This window comes from Erinaceus europaeus, chromosome 16 (genome assembly GCF_950295315.1).
Source record: "Erinaceus europaeus chromosome 16, mEriEur2.1, whole genome shotgun sequence".
Lineage (NCBI taxonomy): Eukaryota > Metazoa > Chordata > Mammalia > Eulipotyphla > Erinaceidae > Erinaceus > Erinaceus europaeus.
Window position 1 is genome coordinate 60,640,064 of NC_080177.1, and position 6,000 is coordinate 60,646,063.

Genomic DNA, 6,000 nt, shown 5'->3' on the forward strand with positions numbered 1-6,000 from the left:
GGAGAAGATCTTCACATGTCAAACATCAGACAAGAGACTAATCACCAAAATATACAGAGAACTCAGCAAACTTAGCACCAAAAAAGCAAATGACCCCATCCAAAAATGGGCAGAGGATATGAACAAGACAGTCACTTCAGAGGAGATCCAAAAGGCTAACAAACATATGAAAAACTGTTCCAGGTCACTGATTGTCAGAGAGATGCAAATAAAGACAACATTGAGATACCACCTCAGTCCTGTGAGAATGGCATACATCAAAAAGGACAGCAGCAACAAATGTTGGAGAGACTGTGGGGACAGAGGAACCCTTCTGCACTGCTGGTGGGAATGTAAATTGGTCCAGCCTCTCTGGAGAGCAGTCTGGAGAACTCTCACAAGGCTAGAAATAGACCTTCCATATGACCCAGTAATTCCTCTCCTGGGGATATACCCCAAGGATTCCATAATGCCCAATCAAAAAGATGTGTGTACATCTATGTTCATAGCAGCACAATTCATAATAGCTAAAACCTGGAAGGAACCCAGATGCCCAACATCAGATGAGTGGCTGAGAAAGCTGTGGTACATATACACAATGGAATACTATGCAGCTATTAAGAACAATGAGCCCACTTTATCTGACCTATCTTGGACAGAGCTAGAAGGAATTATGTTAAGTCAGCTAAGTCAGAAAGATAAAGATGAATATGGGATGTCCCCACTCATCAACAGAAGTTGAGAAAGAAGAACAGAAAGGGAAACTAAAAGCAGGATCTGATTAAATCGAGAGCAGGGCACCAATGTAAAAACCCTGTGGTGAAGGGGAGGGTGCCCATTGGGCTTCCTGGCACGGCAGGGGGTGGGGGAGCGGGGGTGGGTGGTGGGGATGGGACACAGTCTTTTGGTGGTGGGAGTGGCGTTTTTGTACAATCCTATTAAAGTGTAAACATATAAACCACTATTTAATTAATATGAGAGGCGAAAAACTGATGTTATGTCTAGAACTTCTTAAAACACAGACTGAGTCTTTTTAACACATAGGCTGTCTTTGATATGTTGTCTCTCCCAAAAGCCTAGACCAGGGAGAACAGAAGCAACCGACAACACAGCTATATACAAGATGCTGGGTATTATACCCCAAACCCTATCAAAGGGACTTTCCAAAGTTAACCCTATCACTAAATAATGTGACAATAACAATAACTATCCATTGTCTTCTTGAACCCTAAGACAGCAGGAACCTCACATTTCCACTATAGAGCCTGTATTTCCCCCAGTCCTGGAACCTTAGGGTGGGGCTCACTTTTCCGCATGCTGCTCTCAATCCAAATCAAATAATATTGCATCCGCGGATCGCAACCTAATCAACGCAACGAGTGCCACCCCAGCATGCTTCACTTCAGACTGTGACCAGAGACTTCAGGTGTGGAATGACAACCCTTCAGCTTCATCAGGTGAGACCTTTCCTTTCATAGTATTCTCTAATTCCATTCCAGGTGTTCCACTCCCCAATAAAGTCCCCAAACCTAGATATAGTCCAGGTCCCCTGAGATAGAGCATAGGTTCACCCGTGCCCATAAACTAGGGGAAAAATATATACCTGAAAGCAGAAGTACACAAGAGCATGCAGGGAGTACCCCCCAACACTTCATCTGCACTATTACAGTCTTTAGGTCCATGATTGTTCAACAATTTGTTTGGCTTTGTATGTTAACTCTCTTTTCAGCCACCAGGTTCCGTATGCCAGCAAGATGCTGACCAGACTTCCCTGGACAGACGACCCCATCAATGTGTACTGGAGCTCCACTTCCTCAGAGCCCCACCCTACTAGGGAAAGAGAGAGGCAGACTGGGAGTATGGATCGACCAGTCAATGCCCATGTTCAGCAGGGAAGCAATTACAGAAGCCACACCTTCCACCCTCTGCAACCCACAACGACCCTGGATCCATACTCCCAGAGAGATATAGAATGGGAAGGCTATCAGGGGAGGGGAGGGGAGATGGAGATCGGGTTATGGGAATTGTGCGGAATTGTACCCCTCTTATTCTGTGGTTTTGTTAATGTTTCTTTTCTTAAAAAAAAAATTAGAAAGGAGCAAAGGCTGCTACAGTTTGGATACTCACTTCTGATTTACTATGTGTGCATCTGCAGTATAACCTTAGGGTTTATGTTACTGTGGTACGTACCCTAAGTGTCATCTTTACTCTTCTAAAAGAGCTCAGACTTTGAAGTGTTCCGTGTGTTCACCTTGTATTGAAACAGGATGATGACAATTCTTAGAATTTACCTGAGGGCAAAACTCTTCACTCTTCCCAATCATCTCATCAGCTACTTCACTTTCACCAGCTGGCATAGCCTACTTTTCGGATAAGTTATTCTTTTTAAGCTAAATCATCACAGTAGGTATTTACAAAAGTATTTTCAGATGAAACACTACTATTTGTACCTGAAGTTTAGAACGAATGCTTGCCTATTAGACTGTTCACAGATATAGAGATTAAACTATTTTTTTTAAAGTTACTTAGAGGAAATCTCATTTGAAAATGACAATCTATACAAAAAGAAAATATTTTAGGAGTGTTGAAAATCTAGCTATACAGGAACTCTTCAGCCCCTTATTTTTTTTAATGTTGATCTAAATCTTGATTTTAATTTTGAGTTTAATTCTGATGAGAACTCAATTATTTGACAGTGATATGTATTATGTACAATATGGTTATTTTTTGTTTATTCAGGCTTTATATATGAAATATGTCTGGAGTTTTTTTCTGAAAAATTCAAACATTATTTCAAATCTGTTGGTAAAAATTATATGAATTAGTAGGGACTGGAAGATAGCTCACTCAATAGAACATGCACTTTACCTGCATGAGGGGTGTGAGAGCACCAGACATCATACAAGGGGGAGCTTTATAAATCGTAGAGACGTGCTATGGTGTTTCTCTTTCCCTCTCCCCCCCATCTCCAGCCTCTAGAGATTAAAGGCCAAAATATAACATGAATAACTAAATGATTTGGAAGTAAAAATATAAAAATATTAAGTAATTATCTCAGAGTAATTTTCTAAAAATATAGTCATCATATACATCATCTTATATACTTTAAGATTTACTTTATTTATCACATTTGAGAGCTCAAATGAGAAAGAGAGAGGTAGATATAGAGAAAATCCAGAGTATAAGTCTGGTTATGTGATGTTTGGGACAGAACCAGAACGCTTAGACATGTAAGCCCAGTGTTCTACCAGTTCAGCCATCTCCCCAATTGCCTTATATATTTTTTTATACAATATGCTTCCTTAGAATTTTTTTTAAAATGATATTTTTCAGTATTGCACATACTAATCATATCTTCTTAGTCGTACTGTTCCTTAGAATTACACTTACTCAAAGAATATAACCAACAAGAGTTTTGAAACTTGGGTTTTTTGGAATACTATTATGCTATTCTTATTCATTCTTATCTATGAAATTCTATTATGTGACAAAGAATGTGCAAATATGAAAGGCATCATTCCTGCTGAAATGAGTATATTTTCAGTGTCCTAGGATTGGATCTTAACTGAGAAGTAGGCCCGAAGTTTACTTTTTTTAAAAAAAGTAAAGAGCAATAATCCAATTTCTATAATTCTAAAATACCTTTATTATTTACTATTTCTTATTTTAAACTTTGAAAGAAAAGATAGATGAAAGGAAGAAATATAGGTGCAGAGAGATGTAGAGATAAATACAGATTGTTTTCTGAATAATGATTATTTGAACTAATGAGCTAAATTGCTCAAATTACTTTGGAGCTTAGGGTGTTTTTAGACTCACATTCTGAAAAGTTAGAGACACATTGAATCAACTCTTTTATTTTTCTCTCTTCTGTTGTCAAATTTGTAGTCTTGTGGTTTTGGTTTTCGTAGTCTCTAGGTTAGTACCTTACTGCCAAACAACTAGGAGGCCATTCCAAGACAGAGTAAAAAGTCTTGTTTTAACTGGCATGTGACTGTTTTTATTTGGGTTTCTGAGGAATCTGGAAGTCTGCAACTCATTCATAATAAGGGAATTCCACAAATTCCATTTCATAAAATCTGCCCCTCCTTCATAAGCTGTTTCCATGCCCCCCCCCCCCCGCCCCAGTGTAACTAAGCCTTTATCAGGACATTCCAAGAAAAGCGATAGAGGAAAGTGTTTTAAACTATCTTGAGGTAGTTCAGTGGGTAGAGTGCATTCCTGCTAAGCATGTCCCAGATTTGATCCCCTGCACATTACACATTCCAGAGTAAGTAGTACTCTTATCTCTTTCTCATAAAACAAATATGCCTACAAACAAATAAGCAAATATTTGGGGGAAAAAGTGACAAACAAAGCAAAGAAGTCTTACTCATCAAGTCCTCTTGGTGGTGGTAACAGAAGCTGCAGCAAAGTGGTATAGAACAGTAATAACTGTGACTTGGGAGGTGGCAGTTGTAGAACTTTAGATTTGCAAACATGAGATTCTGAGTTTGTTTCCTGTCACCACTTACACCAAATTGCTGCTCAGGTTTCTCTCTCTTTTCCTTCTTTGTAGCTTGTAAAGTAAAGAAAATTAGTTGTTTTTTTTTTTTTTTTTAAAAAAAGAGAGAAAATAATTACAATCTAACACTTAAATCAACCTTTTAAAACTAATTTAGAAAAATCTAAAAACACCAAAATTTTCACATGTATTAGTTGATTTAATACTAATAGAAGTCACAAATCTTTAGTGATGTGTGTGATTTCTCATCTTATTTAAAGAAAAACTAGGTTTTGCTGTGTTCACAGTTTTTTGACCTAAATATCTTCTTAGTTTTTCCTGCAAATGCAAAGTTTATCTGGATTTTAAGTACTTCAAATATAAAGAGAAATGGGCAGATTCTATAACAAAGAAGAGGCTTTACATTGCAAGGAAAGATTACTCCTGTGACATCTTGATTTCTGAGAATACAGCAGTATGAGAGCTCTCCATACATGAGAATCACTTTCTTTTGATGTGAGGGTGAAACTTTAATTAAAGTTAATGAGAGTAACTGGAGAAATGGCTCAACTGGCAGAACATTAGGCTTGCATGTCTGAAGTTCCCTGTTTAATCCCCCACACCATATGTGCCAGAATTCTCTGGTTTCTTCCTCTCCTCTCTCTGTATCATGTGCAACTCTTTCTTTCATATCCTACAAATGAAGTAAATTAAAAAAAAATAATAGTTAGCATGGGCATCCAGGAAAGTGGCACAGTGAGTTAGACTGTAGTTCAGAACTTGATCTCAGGATTACAAGTGGCAGCATGACACTCTGGCTGTCTTTTTCCTTCTCATTAATAAAAACATCTTTAAATAATAAAGTAAATGAGGGTGGGCCACATACATGATGGCAAGCATGGAATTCACAGATGATAAGAGCAGCAGAGATTCAGAACATTCTGTTAAGGTAGCAGCTAGTTTGTTAAATTATAATAAGAGTTATGTCCTGGGTAATTCACCTGGGAATGTCTCAGTACATTTTCTGGAACCCTGCATTGTGCAGTCTCAGAGAAGGGAGTTTTGTTTTAGTGATGTGCTCACCATTTCCTCTTTTTTTTTTTAATTTTTAAAATTCTCTTTATTTATTGGATAGTGACAGCCAGAAATTGAGATGGTACAGGGAGATAGAGAGGGAGAGAGAAAGAGAGACACCTGCAGTCCTGCTTCACCACTTGCAAAGCTTTCCTCCTGTAGGTGGGGACTGGGGGCTTGAACACGGGTCCTTGAGCATTGTAACATGTGTGCTCAACCAGGTGCACCACCACCCATCCCCTCACCATTTTCTCTTTAAGGATAATTTAATGGGGGGTCGGGCGGTGGCAGAGTGGGTTAAGCGCATGTGGTGCAAAGTGCAGGGACCCCGGATCCCGGTTCGAGCCCCCAGCTCCCCACCTGCAGGGGAGTCGCTTCACAGGCAGTGAAGCAGGTCTGCAGGAGTCTATCTTTCTCTCCCCCTCTCTGTCTTCCCCTCCTCTCTCCATTTCTCTCTGTCTTAT